This window comes from Haemaphysalis longicornis, unplaced genomic scaffold (assembly GCF_048455015.1).
Source record: "Haemaphysalis longicornis isolate Haplotype H1 unplaced genomic scaffold, Haemaphysalis longicornis Haplotype H1 scaffold_2, whole genome shotgun sequence".
NCBI lineage: Eukaryota > Metazoa > Arthropoda > Arachnida > Ixodida > Ixodidae > Haemaphysalis > Haemaphysalis longicornis.
In genome coordinates, this window is record NW_027526295.1 from 258,910,964 (window position 1) to 258,924,203 (window position 13,240).

At 51.3% G+C, this 13,240-nt stretch overlaps 1 non-coding gene across 1 annotated transcript; it reads left to right on the forward strand.

Annotated features, from left to right (window-relative positions):
* Nucleotides 1–12,931: 12,931 nt before the first annotated feature.
* On the forward strand, nucleotides 12,932–13,004 carry Trnat-cgu (transfer RNA threonine (anticodon CGU)). The gene has a single exon. It is a non-coding gene; the product is annotated as a tRNA-Thr (tRNA).
* Nucleotides 13,005–13,240: the final 236 nt, after the last annotated feature.

A 13,240-nucleotide genomic window follows, 5' to 3' on the forward strand; every position in this document is an offset into this window, starting at 1 on the left:
ATAATCACCTATAAAACACCGTACTTGGCCTTTAAAACAAACGAAAAAGTAATTATTCGCCACGCCTACAAGGCTGCACTCGGGCTGCCCTCTAAGACGTCGACATCTAAATTTTATTACAATTAGGCGTACATAACAGTTGGGAAGAATTGGAAGAAGCGCACCACACTTCTCAGATAGAGCGCCTTAAATAAACAACGATGGGGCGCAAAACTCTTCACCGATTAGGCTTCATGACTTCACCGGTGAAAGATCAGAAAACAAGCATACCTATTAAGATTCGACAGCACATACGAGCGGCCCCAATATCAAGAAATATGCATCTGGAGTACAACAAGGCCAGAAGAATTTACCGAGCACGAGCCATGTCCGCCAGATATGAAAACGACCTAAATATATAGCTGTTATGTGGACGCATGCCCTTATCCGCACCATCCTGCCCACGTAACTTGTGTAGTGAACGGACGGGGACAAGACATCACATCCTGCACAGTCAATAACACAACGATTGATACTGCCGAAGAAGCCGCGATAGCCCACGCCATCATCACTGCCCAATACCCAATCACTATACTCACCGACTCTCAGGCAGCTTGCAGAAATTACTTACAAGGTCGAATTACTAAAACGGCACTTCGTCTTCTTCTAACAAGACCGAGCATTCGCGAAGTTTATATTGTTCGGGTGTCAGGACACGAATCCCTTGAGGGGAATGAGGCAGCGCAGGCCGTTGCCCGCACTTACATACACCAAGCTGTTTCTCTCACGGGGCAGTCACCACCTCTTCTACCTAACCCGCAACCTCTCTTGCGATACACAGATTATCGACACAAACTATCGACACAAACGGCAAATTTTCCCCATTCCACACCACCAACGCACAAGGGATGAAGCAACGACGTTCAGACGACTTCAAAGTAACGCGTATCCACACCGTACCCCTCATGCCATTTATCCAACAGACTATCAAGCCACCTGCAACTACTTCCCAGCGCCCTATACCCTATACCATCAGGTGTGGGAGTGGCAAAAAACACCGTACCTGTAACCAATCCCCAACCCCTCCATACAACAGTGGACGGCGCGGTTGACCAGCAGCGACCCTACGTTCCAACTTCACCTGGTGCAAAGGGCCCGCGCAGCCAGCCGCAGCTAGGGGATCCCGGACTATAGGGATCCCCTCCACCGGGCGGGTACCCTAACAACTGCACCTGCTGCTCTCAATAGAGATTTAATTCATTCATTCATTCAAGCCGTGCGAAGAAAGCGCGCAATGGACGCGGAGCAGCGCCAAAACAGTCCCTAAACAACTGTCGCTAATGCAGACGACAAAGTCGTTCCGCCGACGCGCCGGCCGGTGCGAGGAGTCACCTGCGTACGGAGAACGCTGGGTAATAGCGCCCTATCACCGCGCATTATGTGAGTGAAAAGCGCCCTTGCATCCCCAGCCGCGTTGGGAGTTTCTTGCCCCGCACGCCGCGAAAGAATCGTTGGCAGGTAGAGGTAGAAAGCTTTGATTTATAACGTTGTCTGGTTTGGAGAGGAAGAAATGGGAGCTAAAAGCGGTACAGAAATAAAACGTAAATGCATAATTCTACAGCCACTTAGGACTCCTCACGTACGTCATACGCGAAAGCATATGTGGTATTGATATGTTGCATAGAAACCATTGGGAATCGTTCTATCCGCCGTAAGCCTCCCATCCCAGCCGTCATTACCTCTGGCTAATCCCAGTAAAGGGGGCACGGAGACAAAATATAACATTGTTTAATTTGAAAGAACTTGGCTGCAGTGCCTAACGCAGCTCCATTCCACACTCTTAGGCAAGAAGGACTAAAAGGTCGTCTTATGGGGGACTAACGGCCTTTGTCGCAATCATTTACTCCCTTTGGGGACTAAATGTGAAAGAACGAACGGTTAGTCCACCACCAGGTTGGTCCGTTCCGATACTCCCCAAGGACGAACAGCTGAAAGGGGGTCTCAGAAAAAAGAACGGCACTAGCAGGGATCGATCCACATACTCCCGGGACGGTACCTAAGAAACCTAATGCGCTACCACTATGCCACGCTGCCAGTTTTTTAAATAACAAAGACAGGTTAATTAGCATACTAAATATTCAGAGTAGAAAGAAAGGCCCCATATAGAGACTGTCGAAGTAAGCAAGACTACATATAGGCATGTTCTGGTGAGGTGAACAACAAGGTACGCTTGGAACAATTAAGCACTGACACGGTCAACTCTCTCATGCAAAGCGTCTTGGTTGCCGAACGTACGCGTACTGCCCAAGACCCCCTCTTGGTTACTGCCTTCATAGGCGCGTAGAGCATTCTGCTTCATTTAATTTGAAGGCCCCCGAGGCGCGGCAGCAGCGAGCGAGGGCCTCGCACAGTTCTATGTCCGGGTAGCGTGCACCGAACGGTGCATCCTGTTTTCTGGACGAAGTGCCACCACGCTGGCTTTGGGTTGGAAGCACACTCCACCGCGTCCACCCGCGCTAGCTATAGTGAGTGGAGGCCCACATTCACAGAGTACGGAGTGATCTGTCGGGTCGACTAGGTAGCGAAGACCACGCCAGTCGATGTCCCAGTATACGCCCACAAAACACAGCACCTCGTCCCATAAGTACAGTGTGGTGCTGCATTCCCAAAACACATGCTCCGGCGTCTCCAGCACCCCACACAAAGAGCAGCCGGCACAATTCGGCAAGAAAAAGCCACGCTCCCCCTGTTGTGCTCTCACCGGCAAAACCCCATGGTGGAAACGGAAGAAAAAATTTTTGAAACAAGTCTGAACCTATAGGGACATGCCCCTTTTCAGAACGCCCGCTTAGCCGCCTCGACGGGTGGTTGCCAGTAGAGGGTAGGAGGGAGAAGCTTTCCAGGGAGGATGCGGTAGAGTCGACGAGGCTTAACCGTAAGGTAGTCCCACGAGAATTTCTCTTCCAGGAGGGCGATAGCGCCAGCGATTTCCCTATAAAGGGGGGGCGGGTCGGGTGCCATGGGGAAGTTGTACTGTCGTAACTAGCCACTTTGCTCTGTGGGCTGAGCCGATGGACTGCAGTGCTCCACGGAGGAAAGAGTCAGGTTGGTCTCAGAAATATATGAACAGCTGCACTGTGAACTTAATCTCTACGTGTACGAGACCCAAGCCGCCGGCATCTAGATCCCCAAAGAGGTTTGTTCGCCTCATAGGCATGTACGACGAACGCCAGATAAATACTGCCCATGTCGGTACAACTTGCTCACTGATTTTGTGTCGATAGACGTGACTCGCGTCGAATGTAGGGCTGCTGGATAGACGACAACGTTACACACGTGCGCTATCGCGACCAAGGCGATGTGGCGCACTCTCCAGGGGTGCAACTTGGCCTCCACAGCAGTCAGCTTGGGTCCCCATCTGGCTGTTTTGGCTTCCCCTAGGGCTATGTGAACACCCTCATAGCAGTCTGTGGCGTCCGTCCAGCGTGCACCACAAAAGCTGGAGGGGTCGGAGTCTCATTCACACAACCAAGACCCATCCGATTGGGCGATGTTTAGTTCCGCTCCGGAGAACCGGCAAAAGCGACGTGGCAGCTGGGCGACCCCGCTCAACTGGGGCCGAGAAGTGCAGACGACGGCGATGCCGTCTGCATAAACTAGGATGCGGTGCTCTTCATTCCCAAGTACCAGTACCGTGATGGAGTCGTAAGTGGCGATCATCCAACAAAGTGGTTCCAGATAGAGTGCGAACAGCAACGGAGACATCGGACAGCCCTGGCGGACGGACCTGCTAACGTCTACAAGAAGGCCGAGTGTTCTTTCCAACATCAGACTTGTCGTTTCGGCCGGGCGTAGCCCGTTTCTAGCCATTCCATTATTGCTTCCCCTGTCCCACAGTGCCGAAGCAGGGGGAAGAGAAAGGTGCGGTGGACATTATAGAAAGCGTTTCGGAGGTCTAGTTACAGCACCGCAATAGGCGTCACGCCCATCTCCGCGTCCTCGCAGACAATCCTCATTCGGTGTGAACTGGTGTCTATTGAGCGACGTTTGACGCCGCTGGTTTGATGGTTCTCCAACCACACTTCGGAGGACCATGTCGCGTCCAGCTAGGATCCTGGCGAGTATTTTATAGTCGGCCGACAAGAGTTTGATTGGACGGAAATCGGTTACTGCTGGTAGTATATTGGATTTGGTCTTTTTGGGGAGAGGTATACGCTTTTCCTGCCTGACTTTTCAAAAACGATTGCTAAAATGGGGCCGAGCTCTTCGCGAAAAGCTTGCTAGAATTCGGCTAGGATCCCTTCCGGGCCGGGCGACTCGTTCTCAGGGAGGTTTTTATTTCTCGATCCACCTCCCATAGTTACAGGCGAGTTAATTTGGTCTTTCGTGTCGTCGGGTATCGTGGGTAAGGAAGCGAGTACCTCGGGGGCACGCTGTCTGGCGTCGGTCTGGAGCGGAAAAGTCCCTTGTAGTAGTCACAAAAGACCGCGCTACTTCCTCCCGCCAGTGCGCGGTGCCGCCGCTGTGGCTGACCTCGTTGATGTTTTTGCGGGCGACGCGTTCTGGCTCGAAGGTTCGGAAGAGCTTAGACGGCTGTGCCTCGAACTCAACTCTCTGCTCACCGCTACGGACAAGGGAGCCCCAGTAGAGTCGCTACAGTTCGCTACGAAGCTGTTCTTTAGTTATGCGGATGTCGTCCCGGAACTGTCCCGGGCGTTCCTTGACCGCCTCGATGAGGCCGCGGAGGGTCTCCATGAGGCGGTGCTCATTTTCTCAGTGTTCGGCCGCCCCCCGCCTGCGTATATCTCCGTGGACACTTCCTTAGGAGTATTCCCTTTGGAGTATTCCCACGCGGCCTCGTCGGCTGAGTTGGCTGCCATGCTTTTCAAGTCATTCCTTACCTTTTCTGCCAGTTCATGAATTTGGATGCAGTTTTCATTCATCATCCAGCGCCAGTCGGGAATTTCTGTATAAAATGTGCATTGAAGTGTAGAGCGTGCAGTACTGTGCACAACGCGACAGATTCGTTGGAACTGGCGTTCCAATTTCTATCTGCGCAAGCGAATGTGACCGCCATTTGCGATTTGTGTTTGCGCTTTGCCAACGGTTCGATCTGAAGTAAAGCCTCGCAAGCATAGTTTTTCTGGTAAAGAGCAATCAACTCGTTGCCTAGTTGAGACAGGTGGTTGGGTGATCGGACGACTCATTTGTTTCCGAACACATTAGCGCAAACTAAGTGTACTGTTAGTGTTCGCGGCACATAATAAGTGCTGTTGCGACCGAGTGGGGGCACCCGATCCGAGCTCCGTGGCCTCCGACATACGAGTGGTAGCGTGTATGATGCGAGCGGCCAGCCGCTGTTGCAGCCGTGAAGAAGTCCAGAAGCCGTAGGCTAACGTAACTGTTTACTTCATAGCGAGAGGTGAGCCGAAGCCAAAGAACAATGCCTCGACGGGCGAGGTTACAATACAGGACTCGAGCAGAGCGACAGCATGGATTCGCTGCTCTAACGGGAATGGATTACAGCACTTGGGCAGCTCTATTTATACCAAAAAGCGGTAACGGTCAAAACGCCAACAAGCGGCAACACGCCACGAACGTAACAGACACACACAACGCTCTTTCCAGAGTTCGTGAGTTGTCGGTAGCCTCGGCGGACGTTGAATCCGGGAGAGGGGAGGACTCCGCTGCGATCGACGAAGCCTCTGTGTCCCTGAAAAGCGTTGAGACGAGCCTCGCCGGCAGCCGCCGAAGTTTTGAAATGCGCCGAAAGCGAAGCGTCTGACCCGGGCTTGTCGACAAGTTAAAGTATGATTCACCGACATGGTGACGCCTGACGGCTGAAAGGCGCACGCAGTGGGTTTGCCGCACAGCCGAGGAGTGATGCCGGAAAGTACGGCGGCGCTGGCCGATTCGTAACAGTGCTCTATGTGAAAGCGGTCGTCTGTGGAAGTGTCAGAACAGGCAAACCGACCATATTTTTCGGCAGCGGCGAAACCTTTTAATTCAATGTTGCTTAGCCTGAATTCTTCAAGTTAGCGTTGCTAGACGATCGGGACCGGGAAATGCAGCCGGGGTTTAAATGCAGAGCATTTCTTTAACTCACGATGTCACCCGGCGTTGTCGGCGTTGGCGTGCCTCGGCGTCCGCAACAGCCATTCCAGGTGCGCCCTCTCCCCTACTCCTCCTCTCCCGCATCACGCTACCCTCCTCGCTCTCAACAACAGGTCCGCACCCCTCCCCCTACACTATATAACAAAATAATACTTACCGGCGCCTGGTTTCGATCCCACGACCCTGCGGGCGGAACGCAAGGTACATGGTGCTCTACCCACTGCGCCACAAAGCCGACACAGAATGGAAGGCTACGTCGCGCCTTATATCCTTGACTCATTCAAACTACGTCAAGAAGCTGCTGATACAACGCATTCACTGCCTGTGGGCGGAACGCGAGGTACACGGTGCTCTTCCAACTGGGCCACAAAGCCGACACAGAATGATGGGCTACGAACGCGCCTTATATGCTTGACTCATTCAAACTACGCCAAGAAGCTGCTGATACAACGCATTCACTACCACCAACTCCCCAAACACTAAACGTTAACGCAATACACCCACCCCCTATGCGACGCATTTACTCGAGTCCCACTCGCGGGGAGATGGGCCCTTTTACTGCATATTTGTCTTATTGTTGACGTGCTTGAAATTCATTGGCCGTTATTACCTGGCGCGAACCGTTGGCAATCCATCCAGCGCATTAACATAACCTCATCTAGAAGAGTTTGTCCATCGCGCTTCGCCACTCCTTGCCATTACCCGCTGCTGGATTAACCCTAGGTGCTTTTCTTATAATTAACATCAATATTTTCTCCCGTGGTACCATGTGAAGGACACATTGACTGCAGGGACTTCTGTTTTGGAAATCTAAAACTTTACACAGACGTATGCGCGAAATGGCAATGATGACGCCATTACAAGGGGTTAACGACGCAGCAAAAAGACGAAATGCATGCGTTTCGGCTTCCCTTTACTCCTTGCATATCGGCGGGGACGAACATATAGTCCGCATTAGTGCACACGGTGCACACTTTGCCACAGATACTCCCCTTGAAGATGGACGGTTGCCCGCGAAGACAAACGGCTGTAATTTAGGCCCTATTTTAGTCTATTTTGCCTAAGAATGTTGAAGTGTATAGCGTGCAGCATTGTGCACCGTGCGACAGATTCATTGTAACTGGCGTCCGAAGTTCTATCCGTGCAAGCGAACGTGACAGTAATTTGCGGTTTGCGATTTGCGCTTTGGTAGCGGTAGGGACCATTGCTCAGTTTGATTCCAAGTAGAGCCTCACGATCACAGTTTTCTCTCGTAAAGAACAATCGTAAAGAACAACTTAAGAACGACAACGGAAGTTGCTGCTGTGCCTCATCCCCGCAGCCGGATGTTACTCCGCCCGCCGCAAGTAGTGCGTTACTGGGAATATTTTGAACGTGGCACGAGCCGTTTCCATAATTTTCTGTACTTAATATGCATATAAAGTACTGCAGCAACGACAGGCAAACTACGCGAGGAAATGCAGACGATATCACGCATTCACAGCATCTTCGTTCAAAACGCGCGCGCCCGTTGACATCCGGGGCCGTCGCTTAGGCGGAGTGAGACCGTATATAAGCTATTTCCGTTCTTAACTTGTTCTCCAGTATAGTTGAGACAGCTGGCTGGGTGATCGGACGACTCATTTGTTCCCGCACAAGTTAGCGCGACCTAAGTACCGTATTTTCGCGATTCTGAGCACCCCCCGATTGTAAGCACACCCCCCTACTTTCAGAAAAAAAAAAGGAAATAAGTTTGCATATGAATCTAAGGACTACATTTTCTGCGAGAAAGCGCGTCTTGCCCAGGCTATAGAGGTAATATGGCCCAGGTGACCTACCGCGCTTTCTCGCTCCGTTCTTGAGCCTTTCAATGCAGTTCAGTCAGTTAAAAGAAATGTTTCCTGAAACAAAATACAAGCTGCTGTGAGATACTCAAATCAGCGGCTCAAGCTGTGCTATACACTCGAGTAGTAGTGAGAGCGACTGAGTATCAGACGTAAGTGGGGAGTTCGCTGTGCCTGCTTTTTAAAATTTTTGCTGTATAAAACATTATTTCTTGCACCTGTCACATCGTGTTACTGCCGCGAAAAGTGTTCTCGTATGTGTGGGGAGGTCCTTTTGTATTTTTTTAATACAGTGGAGGAGGGACTCAGAATACGGCTCTAAGGATCGTATTCTGAGTCACTCTTCCACTCCATTTGATCCCTCCACGTGGCGGAGGGGAGGATTCCGCAATGCTTATGCATGGAAAAATCGATTTCACGATCAGAATACCGGGGTAAATGTTGCGTTTAGGCTTTCCGTTACTCTTTATACATCGGTGGCGTCGAACGTTTAGTTCGCATCTGTGCGCACGGCGCACACTCTGCCCCAGTTATTCCACTTGAAGATGAGCGATTGCTCGCGAAGACTAACGGCCATATTTAAGCCCCTATTTTGCTCCCTTTTGCCTAAGAGGGCAACCACTAGAGACGTTTTCCAGCCGAGAGAGCGTAAGAAGTACTGAATAGCTTTCAAATTTCGCGCTACAGCGATGTGTAACGGGCAGAAGTTACGTCATATGGGCAGCACTAAAACGTTGTGTGTTAGTGTGTTACCTGCCCGTCAACATTCAAGTGATGCGATCAAACAACTAGAGGCCCCGCTACAATCGTCCAGTCATGAGTCTTGGCGGTGGCTCTGGTCGGCGGCCTCCAAGAGCACCAAACAAATTTTGTGACGTCATAGAAAAATTGCTGCAAATTGTCCAGGGAGTCGCCACTGCTTCGCATGTTTTCTATCTCAATTTTTTTTCAAGTTAGCGATAAACTTGGCATTATTGCAATGTGGGCAAAGCAGTATTTCTAATGAAGAAAACTTGCATTAAGTACTGTCGTCGTAGCTCGCTAACGGTCGATGCGACTGCCGAAATCAGGCGGCGCAGCTCTGAGATAGCGGACCCATGGCAGAGCCTGATGTACCGTCGTCGGGGGTCACGCCGAGGCTTCAAAAACCACGCGTTTTAAATTATCATAACCGTTCGAACCTCATGATCCGCTGGCGCTTGTCATACATCTCCCCGTTGTTTAGCGTAAAGAAAACTGCAGGTACATTTTTTTGAAAAATCTGTGTATATAACCGGCAGCCCCCGCGTTCATTTTTTAAGAACGCTCATTGTGTTGGTTTTTACGATAGTAAGCGAAAAAAAGCAGCCGCGCAAGAAAAAAAAATGGCGCGTTCTAAATGACGCAGAAAGGCTCCAGCCACGCAAGAAAAAACTTACGTTTTCGAAATGCCGCCGAAAGGCTCCAGCCACACAAGAAAAAAATTACGCGTTCGAAATGACGCGAAACAGCTCCAGCATGCGAAATTAAAGCAAGCACAAAAAGAACAGAACTTCCGCTGGCGCTGTTTAATGCAGGGGGCGCGCGAGCACTGCGAAGGCGGGAAGTTTGAAATGCATTGGGTGGCAGCAGTGAGAGGATAACGGAACTGCAGCCAATTAGGGCGAATCACTGTTCTGCACTTCCGACAGCTTTCATATTGAGTGGAACGGCTTTAATTTTTTTTATCTTCATGACCCGTTTATGCGGGCACGTGAGAATGTCACTAGGCCGACTATCAGCGCCAACATTAGGTAGTCAGAAAACAATCAAACGCAAAGAATATACAGGAACTGTAAAATGACACGACGCGAATGTGCTTTTACAGTCCCTGTCTATTATTTGCGCTCAAATGTTCAGAATCATGGAATACCAACTAAGCCAATCAATCACGTTGTTAGGTAACCCTAACATTTAGCCCAATGACTTGCTAAGTGGCGTAACAGTCACTGTAATACATGCTGAGGGATGACGATGTTACGCCGGAAGCCGTTACGTTTGGCCTGAGGTTATTATACTATTATACTGAGCTGCAGTTATTATACTATTCGTCCAAAACCTGCCTTTGCATGCGGTTCTGGTCCCGCTTCCAGCGATTTCCGAGCCGTACGACTCGCTCTTCCTCAGTCCAACGCTCTAGCTTCGCGCGCTTGGGCATTCCAGACCCTCCCCAGTGAAGCAGCTCGACGGGAGAAATCCGCGGGGCGGTCAGATACCGCGTGCCGACGACGGCTCAAAGCCGCCGTCGAAGTAACGCGGGGGACCAGAATCCCCAGCTAAGCTGGGCAAATAAAGTCTGGTCACTCACTCACTCACTCACTCACTCACTCACTCACTCACTCACTCACTCACTCACTCACTCACTCACTCACTCACTCACTCACTCACTCACTCACCCACTCAGAGCCTCCCGCTCCTGCGCAACACTCAGAGAAGACAGCCCGGCCTCGCTCTCATCCATCGCCAAGTTCGCATGCACGCGGCGAGTCCCGTCAGGCGGCGACCCAGCTGTGGAGAGCGCATGCGCCAAGCTGGGAGTAGAGGCATCGGCGCCTAACGAACGCGACCGTCGGCGAAGCTCGGCCCGGCGAGTCACGTGATATACGTTGCCAAGGGTGCGGCGCAGCTGCGGTCAAATGAAGGCCAAATTACCCGCTACACTGAAACCACTTGAACTCAAGCAGACTCTTTTCAACATATTATTCCAGGAAAAAGTACACACGTTTGCTTTCACGCCCCAACACTTGTGTCCCGGCCTGCAAAGTTCGCTTCTTTTCGCAGAGACTGAAGTGCTGGCACCTTCGAACTCCACAGTTTTACTACTCGCCGATCGACGTACGAAAAGGCTGCAAGCCATCCTTCCGTCCCGCTGCCCATCTTGCAATTAAAGAACGTTTCTCCACACTGATGACTTCCACGCTGTTCGTTGATTCGTACATGTGTGCGCTGAAGCCACTGACGACAGAACCGAAGTACATGGGACGTTGCTTGCCGGCTTAGCGGGCCTACTTCTGTGGGTTCGGTCCCCGCTCTGGGCGCGTGTTTTTCTTTCTTTCTTTATCACGTAATTAATAGACAACATAATGTAACGTCACTAATGGTAAAAAAACTCCCACCTCCCCTCGCGGGAACCCCTGTGTAGATGCAACGCATAGGGGGTTCATGTTGCAGCGTTGGACAGCGGAGGAACGGCGTTGGAACGATGGAGCGGAGCGGCGCAGGCACCGCGTTTTATAGCGCGCATAACGGTGAGGGGACGCACCAGCGCCAGTGCGTCTGCCGCGGCTATGACGCAACACAATCCAACACAATCCACTTTAATCCAATCCAAATCCAATGCAATGCAATCCAAGCCAAGCCAAGCCAATCGAATCCAATCCAATGCCCCTCGCGAGAGAGTGTTCGCTATCGGAGAGGAGAGGGGGTGAGCGGCGGAGAGCGCAGCTGGCGCGGCGAGGAGAATGGGGGAGGGGCGGACGCCGACAACAACGCCGACTTCAGATGCAGGGACAAGGCAAGTAAATGAGATGCAGTGGCATCTAACATTACGCCCATCTTCCCGCGAGGGAACCCTGATGTGATGCGACGCATCGGGGGGTTCAATTGGCGTTTCCATTGGGTTGATTCTCTAAATCGGGTGAAACGTGTTGTGAACGCGTATGATGCATTCCATCACATGCGGATGTTCTCATACGCGGGAAGATGGGCGTAATTTTACTTTAGCGTTTGGAGTGACGCTGGTATTGGATTGTGTCACACCACTCGCTGAAGGGACCGTCGCTTCCATCACGTCTTCATCGGAAGAATCGAGTCAAGCACGCAGTCCTCAAGCAAAGTGACACGAAGTCGAACGAGAGCGAGCGCTGACTGAACCGCCACAGCGCGCTACCCGCTTTACAGTCACAACGCCTGAAGGAGAGGAGACAGCGGAGGAGAGTCGCGCATGCGCGCACTTGCGCGACGGCAGCGGAGCGAAGCGAGCGAAGCGCGCGCACGCAGCTGTTGTTTACGATAATGAGACAGAGTGAGAGTGTTGCGCACAGCTGTCGGAGAGAAGAGCGGAGGAGAGTCGCGCATGCGCAGATGGCATGCGGACGCCGCCGACGCCGATGCAGGAGGGACATGCCTCAGAGCAAGAGATGCGCCGCATCTAAAAATAGTCTAACCATTCCCCTGTGCCTTCTTTGGCGTTGTAGACTGCCGGCATTTCTTTCAGTATTTCCTAACGAGCCCCGCATTTCCAAACCCTATTATCGTGCGAAACCTTAGCGAGGGCCTCGGTTCTGGCAGACTTGATGCCAAGGTAGCATAAGAGGGTTTCCCGCCAGTTACCCGCTTATTACAGGATGTAGACGTTCGCGTCACGCTCCGGGGGCTGAAAAGGTCCCCTTCTCCTCGTGTAGTCTGAGTGGCGCTGGCTACCACCCTCAAGCGTCAGATACATTTGTAGTAAATATAAATACCCCAGAAAGTGAAGGAGAACACAGTCGCCCAGATATCCAAATTGGTAAGGCATTCGAGATCTAATCTAAAGGCGTGAGTTCGGTCCCCACTCTGGGCGCGTGTTTTTCTTTCTTTCTTTCTCACGTAACTAATAGAAAAAATAATGTAACACCACTAACGGTAAAAAATAGTCTGACCATTCCCCTATGCCTTCTTCGGCGTTGTAGACTGCCGGCATTTCTTTCTGTATTTCCTATCGAGCCCCTCATTTCCAAACCCTATACATATACATATATATTCCTCATTTCCTATTCTGATTGGCTACATGCATAGCGAGAGCCTCTGTTCTGGCAGTCTTGGTGCCAAAGGTAGTTCAAGAGGGTTCAACGCTGGACGACCACAATGCACATGTAGACACTCGAGTCACGGCCCGGGGATTAAAAAGAAGGTCCCCTTCACCCCGAGTAGTCCGAGTAACGCTGGCTACCACCCCCAAGTGGAGGAAACAAAAATACTTTAACATAAATACCCGGGAAAGTGGTGGGGAAACAGCCCCGCCGGTAGCGTAGTGGTCATCGCACCAGACGCGTATTCTGGAGGTCGTGGGTTCGGTTCCCAACTGGCGGGCATTTTTCCCCACTTTCTTTCTTTCTTTCCAAATGCCTTATCTGTTTCAACACACACACACACACACACACACACACACACACACACACACGCACACACACACACACACACACACACACACACACACACACACAGACACACATACACACACACCGCACACACACACACACACACACACATATATATATATATATATATATATCAATTTGTCTCTCTCCCTCAAGTGTATGTGGGAA